The 16,509-nt window shown below is 36.8% G+C and overlaps 1 protein-coding gene across 1 annotated transcript in view; it reads right to left on the bottom strand.

Annotated features, from left to right (window-relative positions):
• The window catches only part of larp (La related protein), a 321,561-nt gene that overhangs the window by 138,100 nt on the left and 166,952 nt on the right, over positions 1 to 16,509 (bottom strand). The window lies entirely within an intron of this gene.

The following is a 16,509-nucleotide window of genomic DNA, read 5'->3' as shown; positions in this document are numbered from 1 at the left end:
AAATCTTAACTTCAGGCAGGGAGGACAACAAACACCAAGAAGGAGTAGCACTTATATTAAAACCAAAGGCTCAAAACTCTTTATTGTCCTACAATCCTACCTCACCTAGGATAATTAAAGTAAGATTCAAAACATCAATCAGATCATTAACTATTATTTAAGTATACTCAACAATTTCGACATCATCAGAAGAAGACATTGAGGAGTTCTATATAGATTTGCAAAAAAGCAGTACAGCAGACATCAAGTCAAGATCTCCTAATTGTAATGGGGGACTTAAACGCAAAAGTAGGCAAAGACTGGGATAACTGGCCAAGAGTAATCGGAAAGTTCGGGTATGGAGAAAGCAATGAACGTGGCGAAAGACTGCTAAACTTCTGATCAAATAATAGACTAACAATAACCAACACTCTTTTTAAACATCCAAAACCCCAAAGAAAATGGACATGGATATCACCAGACAGACAAACCAAGAATATGATAGATTATATTATTGTAAACCAAAGATCGAAATCAAGTATCCTAAATTGCATATCGTTTTCTCCAGATTGTGGATCAGACCATAAGCTAGTATTAGCAAACCTAAGAATAAAGTTAAAATCTGGAAGTACTTTTAGAGTCAAAAGGAGACTGAATGTAAAAAAACTACAAGACAACAATATTCTAAGAAAATATCAACTAGAACTAGATAAAAACCTGAAGGAACTACTAAAACAGAATATAAACATTGAAGAACACTGGTGAAAATTAAAGGAAATAATATTAAATTCAGCAGAAAAAACAATAGGTTACACAGAAAGAGAAAGTAAAAAGGACTGGATCTCGAATGAAGTAAAAAGGTTAAGCGATCAAAGGAAATGCAAGAAACAAAAACAGAACTATAACAGAAATGAATATAGATTAACCAGAGAAATGAGAAAACTAGTTAAAAGAAACAAGAATAACTAGTTAGAAGAAAAATGCAAAATGGCAGAAAAGCTATCAAAAGAAAATAACCTTCATGGATTATATAAACAAATAGACCAAATTAGTAAGATATGGACAACAAAAATTATAATGATCAAAAACAAAGAGGAACAACTAATTGAAAGAAAAACACAAAAAGAATGGCCAGATGGGAAGAATACTTCAAAGATTTATATAATAAAAACAGCTCCCAGAATATTACGATTCCAGCTATTGAAATGGAAGAGGAAACAAATATCTTTACCAAAGAAATAATAGTACACAGTAAAAAAACTCAAAACTAGGAAAGCACCTGGCATTGATCAAATACATGCAAAATTCTTAAAAGCAGGAAAGGAAAAACTTTTGGAACCATTAAAAACATTATTTGAAAGGATCTACAAAAACGAAGCAGTGCCTACTGATTGGACCAAATCAGTCATAACTCCTATATACAAAAAAAGGAGATAAAACAGAATGCAATAATTACAGAGGCATTAGCCTCCTCAGTATTCCAAGTAAGGTTTTTACGAAAGTACTCCAAAAACAAATTAAGCCATATATAGAACTGGCACTAGGAGAAGAACAAGCAGGTTTCAGACAGGGCGAAGCACAATTCATCAACTGTTCACCTTAAGACAGCTAAGAGAAAAGACACTGGAGTACAACCAAAGTTGCTACATAAATTTCATACTTTCGTCAGACATTTGGTTCAATCTGTAGAAGAGAACTATGGAAAACTATGGAAGAATTTGGAATTCCCAACAAAATCATAAGAATAATAAAGAATCTGTATGAGAAATCTGAAAGTGCAGTATGAATGGAGGACACCTTAACCAAATGGTTCCACGCAGACAGTGGAGTAGGACAGGGATGCAATCTGTCCAGACCTGTTCAATCTTACACTGGAAGAAGCAACCAATAAGGCCTTAAACAATGAAGACTCTGGAATCAAAATATATGGGAAAAATGTGACAATTTTAAAATTTGCAGATGACATTAAATTACTTGCAAGCACAGAAGAAAATCTACAGTGAATTTCTGATAAAATAAAGGAGTGTATAAAATCTGGATTAAACATAAATATGCACAAAACAAAAATTATGCAAATAGGAAAAAGAAGCACCAATCTGAAAACTGAAATTGATAGTAAGAATCTAGAGCAGGTAGAAAACTTCACCTACCTTGGAGGAGTTATTGAGTGCAATGGTGAAATTATAAAAGATATAAACAGATGAATCAGTCAAGCATCCCAAACGTTTGGAAGACTTAATAAAATATGGAAGGCAAGAGACAACAAACAAGTAACAAAAGTACGAATATTATGGATAAATTTAGTTTAATCCTTTATCCCAGTGAGAGCAAACAAAGTTTGCGCCTGAAAATATCTTCAGAATTGAATATAGTGTTGTATTATCTTACCTGGGTAAGTAGTGCAACACCAAGGCAACTCATAGCAAAGGTGGAGCAAGCTACCAACACTCCAACTCCGGGCCTGGTTCCCACTGAAGAGACCTCAATAAAGGTCGAAACTAGTCTGGGTAGTGGCCAATCCCTTAATGCATAACAATATCCATATTGTTAGCTTGCTCCACCTTTGCTACGAGTTGCCTTGGTGTTGCACTACTTACCCAGGTAAGATAGTACAACACTATATTCAGTCCTGAAGATATTTTCAGGCGCAAACTTTGTTTGCTCTCACTGGGATAAAGGATTAAACTACTGCTTCTGACTGGAGATACCAGGCAGAAGCAGTAGCAAGGTCATCTTTACCTATAGGAGTTGCCAAAAGGTTTGCCACCTTTTTTTAAATTACGCTGGATTTAGAGAAAGATGTTGAAAGTTTATTTTTCACTAGGTTAGACTATAAAAAATTTAGTTTAATCCTTGATCCCAGTGAGAGCAAAGGCAGAAGCAGTAGTTTAATCCTTTATCCCAGTGAGAGCAAACAAAGTTTGCGCCTGAAAATATCTTCAGGACTGAATATAGTGTTGTACTATCTTACCTGGGTAACACCAAGGCAACTCGTAGCAAAGGTGGAGCAAGCTACCAACACTCCTAACCCAGTATCTCCCATAATGCAAAACTATATTCAGTCCTGAAGATATTTTCAGGCGCAAACTTTGTTTGCTCTCACTGGGATAAAGGATTAAGCTAAATTTATTATAGTCTAACCTAGTGAAAAATAAACTTTCAACTCCTCTATGGAAGTGAATGCTGGAATCTCAAAAAGGCTGAAAAGAAAAAATTATTAGTTACTGAAATGGGTTGGCTAAGAAGATTACTTAGAGTATCTATGCTGGATCGACTAAGAAACAACTAAAACAAGAAATAACAATAATAGACAAAATCCAAGAAAGAAGACTGCGATGGTTTGGCCATGTGACCAGAATGGAAGCAGAAAGACTACCATCTAAAGTCCTGAATACAATGATGGAAGGTAAAAGATCCAAAGGACAGCCCAGAATTAGATGGATAGACAAAATAAAAGAGGACCTGAAAACCAAATCACAACAAGCGACACCAAACTGGATAAAATTGTTCGAACTCTCCCGGGAGACGGAAGTGGAAAGAGTTCATTCGGCCTCATCGTCATCATCCACATAGATGATGGAAGAGAGAAGAAGATAGTACGCCCACAGATTCGAGACCCTTTGACACTTCTGCACGTCAACAGGAAGAGAATCTATTCCGATAATAGGTTAATCAGTCCGTATTGCGGGATGAGTTGTTTATTATTACACGTCGTAAAATTAACTTCTCTTTTATGATCATTGTAGTTAACTATGTTGCTTGTATAACAGTTGGAAAATTTTACCTATAAAGCACGTGATTTTGCGTGTTGGTGACCAATTTCATACGTCCTTCATTTCTTTCTCCCCTTCAGCATGAATTGACTATTCTTGGCAAGACGCCAAACTGTGGGTGAACTATAATAATGTATATTTTATAATATATAGATGGGGGGGGGGGGGATCTCTAAATAAATTAAAATAAAATTCTATAGCAGAAGACATTAAACACATCTTTACAGTCCTCTTATATTAGGGTTCTGCCATCATGTTCCAGATGCTACATAGGTTGCAGATACTCTTCAGATTCTTGAAATTACCACTCCATCATTCTTGTTTAGTTTTGGATGATATTTTAGCAACTCACAAGCTTCCTTGAACTTTCGTTCAAACCAGGTTGTGGTGTGGTGCAGGGACTTGTGCTTTTCCAGTTGATTCTCTGACATGTTTGAAGTGCATGATCTGACAGACCTTTTTAACCATAGTGGAGGAATTTGATGTGGCTTTTATGTTCATCTTTTCTGAGATGGTGCACCCTGTTTCCAATGTAGGGTAGGTTGGAGGTGCACTGAATAACTGAATTTTGCAAATCCTTGAGTGGGCAAGGGGATCTTTGGATGAGCTGAGTATACTTTTTAATTTTGCAGGAGGTTTAAAAGTTACCTTAATGTTGTGTTTATGTAGTGTTCTATTTTTTTCTGATATTCTCCTAATGTATGGTATGGCTATGGCATTCTAGTAATCTTTGCTTTTAATAGTGCTATTGTGAAGGATCATGTGAACTTTTTTTTTTTTTTTCGGTTGTTGTTGTTGCAGTCATTTCTTAGGTGGCTGCATTGCTTGGATTTAATGGTTTTTGTAGCTACAAAGATTTAAGTGAATTAACTTACTGTTCGCAATTTTTTTACATGTTACGGTTAGATGGGAGAAGGGCGGGTCAGGAATGCTGCTGAAATGCAGTGCTTGCAGAATGATTTGAATAGGGCTGGAATTGTGGGAATGAGGAAAAGGATGTCTGTTCAATGTCAGTAAATGTCAAGTCATGCACTTTGGCATAAATAGATATCCAATGACATATTATTATTGGTGGGATTGTGCTCAAAGAAACTGATCGGGCTAGGGATCTTGAAGTGCTAGTAGATAGAAAGTTGAAGTTCAGGCCATGTAGCAAAGATTGCAAATACAACTCAAAAGATAATTGCAATGCTGAAACAAACTTGTCATAATCCTTTCTTTTAGGCTTGCACAGTGATCCGAATGCATTTTTGGAAATTATGGAGACAACTACCGTGTTTGAATAAAAACTTCAGTTTAATATTACTAAAATTTTACAATTAGACGTTTCGACCTTTATGTCAAGGTCATCTTCTGGAGCATACAAATATACACAAGAAACAAGCTATACTACAATCATACTGGTTCGTTTAAGACACTGACTAACCGCTACCACAATTGTTGGCCTGACCTCTGGTGGAAAAAAAAAAAAAAAAAAAAAGAGAAAAAAAAAAAAAAACATTATACATCAACGCTAGAGTCCTATTATTTCCTATTAATCCGCTAGTCATATTAATCCCCTAGTATTAGAAACCATTCTACTCCAACTGGCTGGAATGATGTTAATATATGTATATAGTAGACAACACAAATAATAGGACTCTAGCGTTGATGTATAATTATCATCATCATCAAATTCCTGCCATGTACCCTCAAGGGGTGTACAGGATATGACAGTACTACATGAAAAAATTACATCATTACTAACTTCCTATCTACAATTTTCCTCCAAATCAGTCTGCTACTTGTCAAGACTCCAACATTATCAGATCTTATATTTCTATCGTCTAAGGCACTTTGTACCGTATCAATCCACCTATATCTTGGTCTTCCTCTGGGTCGTTTTCCTGCCAACCTGGCAGAGAACACTTGTTTTGCTAATCTTTCCTCTCCCATTCTATTTAAGTGACCATACCATCTGAGATTAGCTCTGCTAACGCATTCCTGGATGCTGACAATGTCAAGTTCTTTCCTAATATCCTCATTTTTAATATGATATTGCCATTGATGCCATCTGTTCACGCCTCTAATCTTTCTCAGGACTCTCATATCTGCGGTCTCTAGTCTTTGGTCAAGTGTTTTACTTCTGACCCAGCTCTCAGATCCATAAGTTAAAATTGGTTTGAACACAGTCTTGTATACAGCTAATTTAGTGTTCCAACTAATTTCTTTCTTATTCCATATGAATTTATTCAATTGACTTCCCACGATACCAGCTTTGCTGATTCTGTTGTCTATTTCTATATTTAGTTCACCATCTTCAGTAAAAATTGTGCCTAAGTAGCTGAAATGTTTTACTTGTTCCACAGGTTCTCCATTCACAACACAGTTGACATTTTCAATGATTCTGCCTATTTTCATTGTCTTTGTCTTTTTATTGCTGACCTTCATACCATATCTATTACAACAGCTATTCAATTTAGTCAGAGAATCTTGCAGACTTGTAGCGGATTTATTTAGAAGTATAACATCATCCGCATAAAGCAAAGAGCTGACATTAACATCTCCAATTTTGATGTCAGGTTTAATACCACATTCCTTCATAATGTGATCCATATAGATAATGAATAACAGAGGGGATAATGTACATCCTTGTCTCAGACCACATTTAACTTTAAACCATCTTCCTGTACTTCCTTCAATTCTAACTACTGACTTACAACTCAAACAAAGACTAAGTATTGCTCGATATAATGCCCCGACACCATATAACTGCAGCGTATTGAATAGCTTCTCTCTTGGCACCTTGTCATATGCCTTTTCCAAATCGACAAAACTTAAATACAGATCTTTGTTATATTCCCATGCTTTCTCGACTATTTGTCGTAAAGTGAAGATCTGATCCTGATAGCCTCTATTTGGCCTGAATCCAGCTTGTTCTTCACCAAGCTTTTCTTCCACAATTCTTCTCAACCGTTTCTCAAGTATACTTGCATAGATCTTGCCAGGAACACTCAGTATGGAAATACCTCTGTAATTCTCACATTCAGTTTTATTTCCCTTTTTATATATGGGTACTATGAGAGCTCTACTCCAATCATCGGGAATTCGTCCCTCTGTCCAGGCTTTCTGAACTATGCAGTCCAGCCACTGTAAGACTCTTATACCACCATACTTCAGCATTTCAGGTCGAATATAATCTACTCCTGCTGCCTTTCCACATTTCAAGCCTTTGATGGCTTTTTCTACTTCAAGTATGGATATGTATTCCTGACTGCATGCCTGGTCAGTGTTTTTTATCACTGTGCTGTCATCACTGCTTGTTTCATTTAGCAGTTTTTCAAAGTAATTACTCCATACTTCAAGGATATCTTTTTCTCCTGTTTTCATTTCACCTTTATCATCTCTAATTCCTTTTACAGCACTCTTTCCTCCATTCCTAAGCTTCTTCAACAACCTCCAGAATATTTTGCCACCTTCTTGATATTTATTTTCTATATTCTTGCCAAAGTCCTCCCATGACTTTTGTTCAGCTAGTTTTACACACTGTTTAGCTTTCTTACATTTGTCTCTGTATTCTGTACGAGTAAAAGCTGACTTATTTGCCAGGAACTTTTGATATGCTTTCTTCTTTTCCTTCACTGCCTCTTTAACTTCCTGTGTCCACCAGGGAGTTCTGATTTTTTTATCCTTGCACACAACCTCACCACATGCCTCTCTGGCAGAATCAATCAATGTTTCCTTCAGAGTTTGCCACTGAATCTCCAAGGTTTGATTCCTGTTCTCAAACTCTTTCATTTTCTTTTCAATAATATTTATGTATTTTAGTCTACAGTTCACATCTGAGAGCTGCTCAACTTTTATTTGCTTTAAAACTTTCTTACATGTTGTTCTTTTCAATATGAAATTCAATTTTATCCTGCTCAAGACTAAATAGTGATCACTTCCAATTTCAAATCCTCTGTACACTCTGGTGTCCTGCACCAAGGAGAAAACATCACTATCAACAATAACATAGTCAATGAGAGTTTTCTTATTCCTAGCTTCTTCTCTCCATGAGAATTTGTGCACATTTTTATGTTGGCAGATGGTGTTAGTAATAACCAGTCCATGTCCTGAGCAGAAATCCAACAGATATTTGCCATTATTATTAGCTTTGCTCTTTTCTCCAAATTTTCCCAAAATATTTTTGTATGTCTCACAATCATTTCCTACTCTACTATTTAGATCCCCAACAAGGACCAACTTTTCCTTTTTCATTGTGTCAGTTGCTTTTTCTAAAGCCTCAAAAAATTCCTCCACTTCTACCTTAGTAGAACCTTCTGTGGGACCATAGGCACAAATAAGTCTCATTGTCCAGTTCCCCATTCTCATATTTGCCCACATTACTCTACTTGAGACTGACTGCCATTCAAGAAGATTAGCCTCGTATTTTGTGTTGAATACTATGGCTACTCCTTCTTTTCCTTGATTGTCATTGTCTGAATATAACATTTTGTATTTATTGCTCAGAAAGATCTCACCAGTTTTGTTCTTTTTTGTTTCAGTCACCCCTATTATGTCGATCTGGTACTTATCTAATTCCTCAGCTAGCTCCATTTCTTTGCCATTCAGGCTTCTTACGTTGATAGTACCGATCTTTAACTCTGGTGATGTTGAGTTGGGGTTTGTTTTCAGATTTGTTCCAGTAGCTGACTTTTCGCCGTTCGCCCTGGTTCCCTGGCGAAAACAACGGGGGCCTTGTTTAACCGGGCGACGCCCCAGCCGGCATGAAATTTTGTCATGTTGTACCATCATTTTTTATTTTGGTGTGTTATGTATAATTTATTATTATGTATAATAATTATGTATATTATGTATACACCTATTATGTATAATTATTATTATTATTATTATTATTTATTTTTTTATTTTTATTTTTTTTTTTTTCACCAGAGGTCAGGCCAACAATTGTGGTAGCGGTTAGTCAGTGTCTTTAACGAACCAGTATGATTGTAGTATAGCTTGTTTCTTGTGTATATTTGTACGCTCCAGAAGATGACCTTGACATAAAGGTCTAAACGTCGAATTGTAAAATTTTAGTAATATTAAACTAAAGTTTTTATTCAAACACGGTAGTTTTGTCTCCATAATTTCCAAAAATGCATTGGGATCACCGTGCAAGCCTAAAAGAAAGGATTCAGATCATCCATTGAAATGATACCCACAAGCGCTGCAATCGCTATGGTAAGCTAAAGATTCTTATTTCTCTCCTGATCAATCGGCTGGCCTTTTTAAAAAGATGCAGAGACAATAACCTCATTCCGATCTGCATCAGACTAAAAAAGAAATTTACGTCCGCTAAGGCACTCAGTATCTATGACCGCACAGAAAAAGCAATGCTTAGAGAACAGATCCAAACAGCCCGCCGAAACCTAGCTACAACACAAAATCTAGTTTCTAAATTACAATCAGAACTATCGAACTATGTTAATCCAGACATTCTACAAACACTTGAAAGAATTACTGACAATTCGGCCAAGCATACCCTGGAAAAGAACAAAGAAACACTCAAGAAAAAATTCCACAGGTTAAAACAACGGCAAAATATGGCGGCCAATCAGAGGACTTCCTCCCCGAGAAACAACAATGAACAACAAACAAGGGAGACAAGGAGCGACCAACCACCGACAAGCAAGAACCATGTGATTAACATATCAAGCCACACCCTGAACAACGGCGAACTCACGCTGCTGAATAAAGGACTGAACTACGCAATAGCGCTTAAAAAGGTAAACAAACTGGATTTTATCTACCACATTGAAAGAGGCATCAGATCCCTACCTAACAACATAGCAGACAAAATACGACTAGAAACCAGTAATGTCCTAAATACCAAGAAAACCATACAGAACAACCTGACTAAAACAGAATTAGCAGCAATTAAATCATTAAAAGCCAAACAAAACATAATAATAACGAAAGCTGATAAAGGCAGTGCCACTGTTGTCCTTGACAGGTCAACATACATACTGCAAATGAACCAACTAGTAGCCGATAACAACACATATAAAATAGTAAATTATAAGGTATTAGATATGTGAAGAGCCAAAGGCTTCAATTATAACCCAAGAAAAAGGATAAAGGACAAAACAGAAAAACTACTAAAGTCCGTCACTTCTTGGCCACCAGACACAGTTAAAAAACTCAAACCCCACTACGCCCCCCCCCACCCAGAATATATGGGGTTCCGAAAATACACAAACAAAATGTGCCCCTTCGACCAATAGTGGAAGGAATAGACAGTCCCAATTACCACCTAGCCAAGAAATTAGCGGCAACACTCAAGGAGTTGGTAGGTCATTCCCCCTCCTACATAAAAAACACACAACACTTTATAAACAAAATCAAAAACATAACACTCGACAAAGATGACTTATTAGTCAGTTTTGACGTTTCTGCCCTTTTCACTAATGTCCCCATCAATGACACAATTCTCCTACTACAGAACAAATTTCCACCCGACATTACGGCCCTCTTTGCCCACGTACTAAAGTCCGGTTACTTCGTGTGGCAAAACAAATTCTACCTACAAAAGGAAGGTACAGCCATGGGCTCACCATTATCCTCCCCTCCCCCAATCGCAAGCTTCTACATGGAAACCTTTGAGCAAAGGGCTCTTGATTCCGCCATGCTTCGACCGACGATCTGGCTCAGATACGTTGACGACGTGTTCGCGATCTGGCCGCACGGGCGACAAACGCTAAACACATTCCTCAGCCACCTAAACAAACAACACGAACGCATAAAATTTACCATCGAAATCGAAAACCAAAATTCGCTCCCGTTCCTAGACACACTAGTTACACATCTTCCTTCAGGCAGTCTATCCTTCACGGTCTACTGAAAACCAACACACACGGGCCAATACATACATGTGAATTCATACCACTACCCAGCACAAAAATATGGAGTCATAAACACCCTTAAAAACAGAGCCACAACTATTTGCTCTAACCAGCAAGCCCTGAAACAAGAACTAAAAATCATTAGTGACACATTCATAAATAATGGTTATAACAAAAATACTGTCAATAAAATACTCTACAAAACCACAACAAAAACGAATCTAGATTACAGTAAAACCATAGCCATCCCATACATTAAAGGGTTATCAGAAAAAATCAACAGAATCCTACAACATTATAACCTCAATGCCACCTTTAAACCACCCACTAAACTTAAAACCATATTCAGCTCTTCTAAGGATCCTCTCCTCCCATTAGCACATCCTGGAGTCTATTGCATCCGCTGCACCTGTAACTTACCGTACATTGGTGAAACAGGACGGACAATCCCTATACGCAAGAAAGAACACATTAGACACATTAAATATAACCATTATGGTGAAGCAGGCCTCTCAGACCATGCACTTAACACCTTACACCAAATCAACTGGAAAAGCACCTGCTCCTTACACCGCACAAAAACATGGTACGAAAGAAAATTTAAAGAATCCTGCGAAATCCTGATAAACCACCCAAATATCAACAATAAAGATGGTATGAAAATTCCAAGGATCTGGATGGCACACATTCAGCCAACATAATATGAAAGATTCAACATAAGTCAGGACTCTAGCCAATCCGCTAGTATTAGAAACCATTCCACTCCAACTGGCTGGAATGATGTTAATATATGTATATAGTAGACAACACAAATAATAGGACTCTAGCATTGATGTATAATTTTTTTTTTTTCACCAGAGGTCAGGCCAACAATTGTGGTAGCGGTTAGTCAGTGTCTTTAACGAACCATATGATTGTAGTATAGCTTGTTTCTTGTGTATATTTGTACGCTCCAGAAGATGACCTTGACATAAAGGTCGAAACGTCGAATTGTAAAATTTTAGTAATATTAAACTAAAGTTTTTATTCAAACACAGTAGTTGTCTCCATAATTTCCAAAAATGCAGCAAACTTGTCATAAGATTGATATAAGAATGTCATTTTGCCTCTATGTATTTTTTGCCATTTGGACTGTTGCGCACAGGTCTGATCTCCTGGTTTCCAGTGTGAGTCTGATACAGCAAAGAAAGTGCAAAGGAGAGTGTTAAAAATGATTTCAGGATTGTGGAATACTGGTTATGAAGACAGATTGAGAATTTGTAAACTGCAGACACTAGCAAACAGGAGAAAGAGAGGGTGATATGATTGAGACTTACAAACTTCTGAAAGGGTTATACAGAATTTCAGTTGATGGAATTTTTTATTTTATGGAGGGTGGGGAATGGATAAGAGGGCATCCTTGGAAGCTGAGAATGAATGCTGCTAAGAAAGGTGGGGGGGTTGAGGGCTACATTTTTCTCTCATAGGATGGTGCGTGATTGGAAACTGCAAATGGATGTTACGTGTGCAAGCAATATAATGAATTCAAGAATAAGTATGATAGCTGCTGTGTGTAGTATGTGGCCTCCCTCGATGAGTCCATGACTCCCTAGGGGTCTTTCTCTTAATAATAATAATATTTTAACGAAGATTGTGCCACAAATTTCAGGCAAATCTAATTAAGAGTTTGTGACTTTCACTATTTTGAGCACAGGTTGCTGCATACATTGAGGCTGAGACAGGAACCTTGCACACAAAATGTTTTTCATGCACATATGGAATATGGCAATAATTAGATAGAATATGAGGGTTGTTTGAAAAGTTTGGTAAAAAAATAAGTTAAACACATTTTTTTTTTTGTAAAAATCACTTTTATTTCTCAACATAGTCTTCATCCAGGTCTACACATTTGGTCCAGTGAGTTTCCAATTTTTTCATCCCATCTAAAAAGTAGGATTTGTCCAATGGTGCAAAGCAGTCATTGACAGCCTTGATGACATCCTCGTTCAAAGAAAATTTTTAACCACTGAGACTAATTTTTAAGTTTGGGAACAAGAAGAATCACATGGGACTAAGTCCTGAGAATATGGTGGAACCAGTTCGAACCTCAATTGGTGCAATTTTGCCATTGCAACGTCCGATGTGTGGGACGGTGCATTGTCTTGATGAAAGAGCACTTTTCTGCGAGTCAATCTTGGCAATTTTATCTTCAGTTCTTTTTTTAAATGATCCAACAATGATGCATAATAGACTCCTGTTATTTTGTTACCCTTTTCCAAATAGTCTATCATGATAATTCCTTGGGAATCCCAAAAAAACAGGTGGCCATCACCTTCCCAACTGACAAAACGGTCTTCACATTTTTCGGTGCTCTTTCACTGGGCATTGTCCACTGTTTTGACTGCTGCTTAGACTCAGGTGTATAGTGGTGGATCCAAGTTTCATCTACAGTCACGAATCGATGTAAAAAATCCTGCAAATTGAAATGTCATTTCGCATGCGTTTTTGATCAACAGTCAGCAATCGCTGCACCCATCACGGACACAGCTTTTTCATGCAGGATATTATACACCTGCTCAGTTGAAATGCCTACAATCTCAGCAATCTCAGGCACTTCCACTCGGCGGTCTTCCATAACAATACCATGGAATTTGTCAATCATTTCCTTCGTAGTGACCTCATTCGGGCATCGGGAGAGTGCTTCATCTTTGATGGACTTACACCCATGTTTAAACTCATTTATCCAAAGATAAATAGTCTTTAATGCTGGTGTAGAGTCCTCATGAATCACACCTAACTCGGCTTTGATTTGCGCAGCCGTTCACTTCTTCAAATAAAAGTGTTTTATCACTGCACAAAACTCTTTTTTCTCCATTTTTATGAAAAATGCGAACACTGTCATTTTAAATGTTTGCCAAACAAGAACTACATGTCACACGTGGCTAAAATTTTGTCAGGGGCCATGAAAAAGATGATATGTGCCTACACTGGTATGAATGAATGGTGTCGCCATCTATCGGAAATTTACCAAACTTTTCAAACAACCCTTGTATTGGCCCAAGTTTGGTAATGTTGGCCAGAAGACCTGCTGTGGTTTAAGAGCAGTAACCATATTTATGATTACTAATATGCTTCTTACTGTTAATCACTATTAACTGGCAGTTGGTGACATTTTCTATTAATTTTTTTTATAAGAACTGAAATAAGAGCAGTGGGACAACAGCTTTAGCTCACTTTCATCTCCCTACTTATAAACTTATTTCTGTGTTGTAGGACAAATGCCAATAAGTATGCAAGATTGTAAAAGTAATATTGGATATTGGATAATTAATTGGTATTAACCCCCAAACTAGCCATGACATCTATAGACATTAGGATAAATCTAGACATGATTCTGTAATACCTGTTGAATAACATGGATAAGAAGTGCAATTTTTGCTCACTATTTCAGCCATCTCCCTGGTAGGGAAGTTAATATGGAACACAAAACTTTTTGATGTCCATGTAAAAAAAAAAAAAAAGAGAGAGAGAAAGAGATGCAGTGAGCAATTCTTGGTATAGGAAGAGATGATTTACCTTTGTGATGCAGGAGTTAGTCTCATTGCAAAAATATGAGAGATAAAAAGTATCTTCCACTAAAACCAACCTTATAAAAGTTTCATGTAAATCTAAATGTACTTAGTATGAATGTAGTATTCACACTGCTTCAGTTATATCATCCTTCACTGTTTTCAAAATACAAAGAGGTTCTTGAATTAACACTTTCATGTTCCACCCAAGAGTACTTAAGGGTCAGAGCTGTATAACTGAGAGGAGACCACCACATAGCCTTTAAAGGAATGCAGAGAACCAACCAGTGCTTCTGATTTAATGTCCAATACTCACCCTCTCATGGTGCACCCTGTTAGGAATGTACCTGGATACTGAACGAACAAGGGAGTGCTGGCAATTTAGGATTTAGCTGACCAAATTGTATTCTTATTGGCTTAAACCACAAATAAACTGATGGCACAACATGACAGAATTTGATTGCAGCTAGGGTGTCGCCTGGTTAAACAATGCCCCTGTTGTTTTTGCTAGGGAACCAGGGTGAACAGCGAAAAGTTGGCTACTGGAGCAAATCCTGAAACACACTGCAACTCAACATCACCAGACTTCAAGATCGGTACTATCAACATAAGAAGTCTGAATGGCAAAAAAATGGAGCTGGCTGAGGAACTGGATAAGTACCAGATCGATATAATAGGGATGTCTGAAACAAAAAAGACAAAAACTGGTGAGATCTCTCTAAGCAATAAATACAAAATGCTATATTCAGGCAATAACAATCAGGAAAAAGAAAGGGTAGTTATAGTATTCAAGACTAAATACGAGACTAATCTTCTTGAATGCCAAGCAATATCAAATAAAGCAATGTGGGCAAATATCAGAATAGGGAAACTGGACAATGAGACTTGTATGTATATGCCTGTGGTCCCAGAGAACGTTCTTCTAAGGTAAAAGAACAGGAATTTTTTGAGGCTTTAGAGAAAACAACTGACACAATGAAAAATGAAAAGTTGATCCTTGTTGGGGATCTAAACAGCAGAGTAGAAAATGATTTTCAGACATACAGAAATATTTTGGGAAAATTTGGGAAAAAGAGCAAAGCTAATAATAATGGCTAATACCTGTTGAACTTCTGCTCAGAACATGGACTGGTTAGTAACAACACAATATTCCACTTAAAAATATGCATAAATTCACGTGGAGAGAAGAGGAAAGGAATAGGAATAGTCTCATTCACCATGTCATTATTGGTTGTGATTTTTTCTCACTGGTGCAGACACGAGTGTACAGAGGATTTGAAATTGGAAGTGATCACTATTTAGTCTTGAGCAGGATAAAAGACTTTGGCCAGAACATAGAAAATAAATATCAAGAAGGTGGCAAAATATTTTCCTGAGGATGTTGAAAAAAAACTCAGAAATGGAGGAAAGAGTGCTGTAAAAAAAAGGAATTAGAGATGATAAAGATGACATGAAAACTAGATAAAAAATATCCTTCATGTATGGAGTAATTACTTCGAAAAATTGCTAAATAAAACAAGCAGTGACAGCACAGTGGGGAAAAACACTCAATAAGCATGCAATCAGGAATACATATCTATACGTGAAGTAGAAAAAGCCATCAAAAGCCTGAAATGTGGAAAGGCAGCAGGAATAGATGGCATTCAACCAGAAATGCTGAAGTATATATAAAAGTTTTGCAGTGGCTGCACTGCATGTTTCAGAAGGTCTGAACAGAGGGACAAATTCCAAATGATTGGAGTAGAGCTCTTATAGTACCCATATACAAAAAAAAGGGAAATAAAACTGAATGTGAGAATTACAGAATTATTTCCCTACTGAGTGTTCATGGTAAGATTTATGCAAGTATACTTGAGAAACTGTTGAGGATCGTGGAAGGGAAGCTTGGTGAAGAACATGCTGGATTCAGGCCAAATAGAGGCTGTCAGAATCAGATTTTCACTTTACGACAAATAGTTGAGAAATCGTGGGAATATAACAAAAATCTTATTTAAGTTTTGTAGGCATGCAAAAGGTATATGAAAAGTGCAAAGAAGAAAGCTATTCAAAATTTTACAGTTATATGATGTCAATCAGGCATTATATGAAACAATACTTAGTCTTTATTTGAGTTGTAAGTCAGCAGTTGGAATCTAAGGAAGGAAGTACAGGAAGATAGTTTAATGTTAAATCTGGTGTAAGACAAGGATGTACATTATCCCTTTTGTTATTTATTATCTATATGGATCACATTATGAAGGAAAATGGTATTAAACCTGATATCAAAATTGGAGATGTTAATATCAGCCTCTTTACTTTATGTAGACGATGTTATACTTTTAAATAAATCCAGTAGCAAAACAA

This window comes from Typopeltis vanoorti, chromosome 8, assembly GCF_054136105.1.
Source record: "Typopeltis vanoorti isolate ZY-2024b chromosome 8, IOZ_Tvanoo_1.0, whole genome shotgun sequence".
NCBI lineage: Eukaryota > Metazoa > Arthropoda > Arachnida > Uropygi > Thelyphonidae > Typopeltis > Typopeltis vanoorti.
The sequence above is the reverse complement of the archived record's forward strand: the minus strand, read 5'-3'. Positions and strand labels throughout refer to the sequence as shown.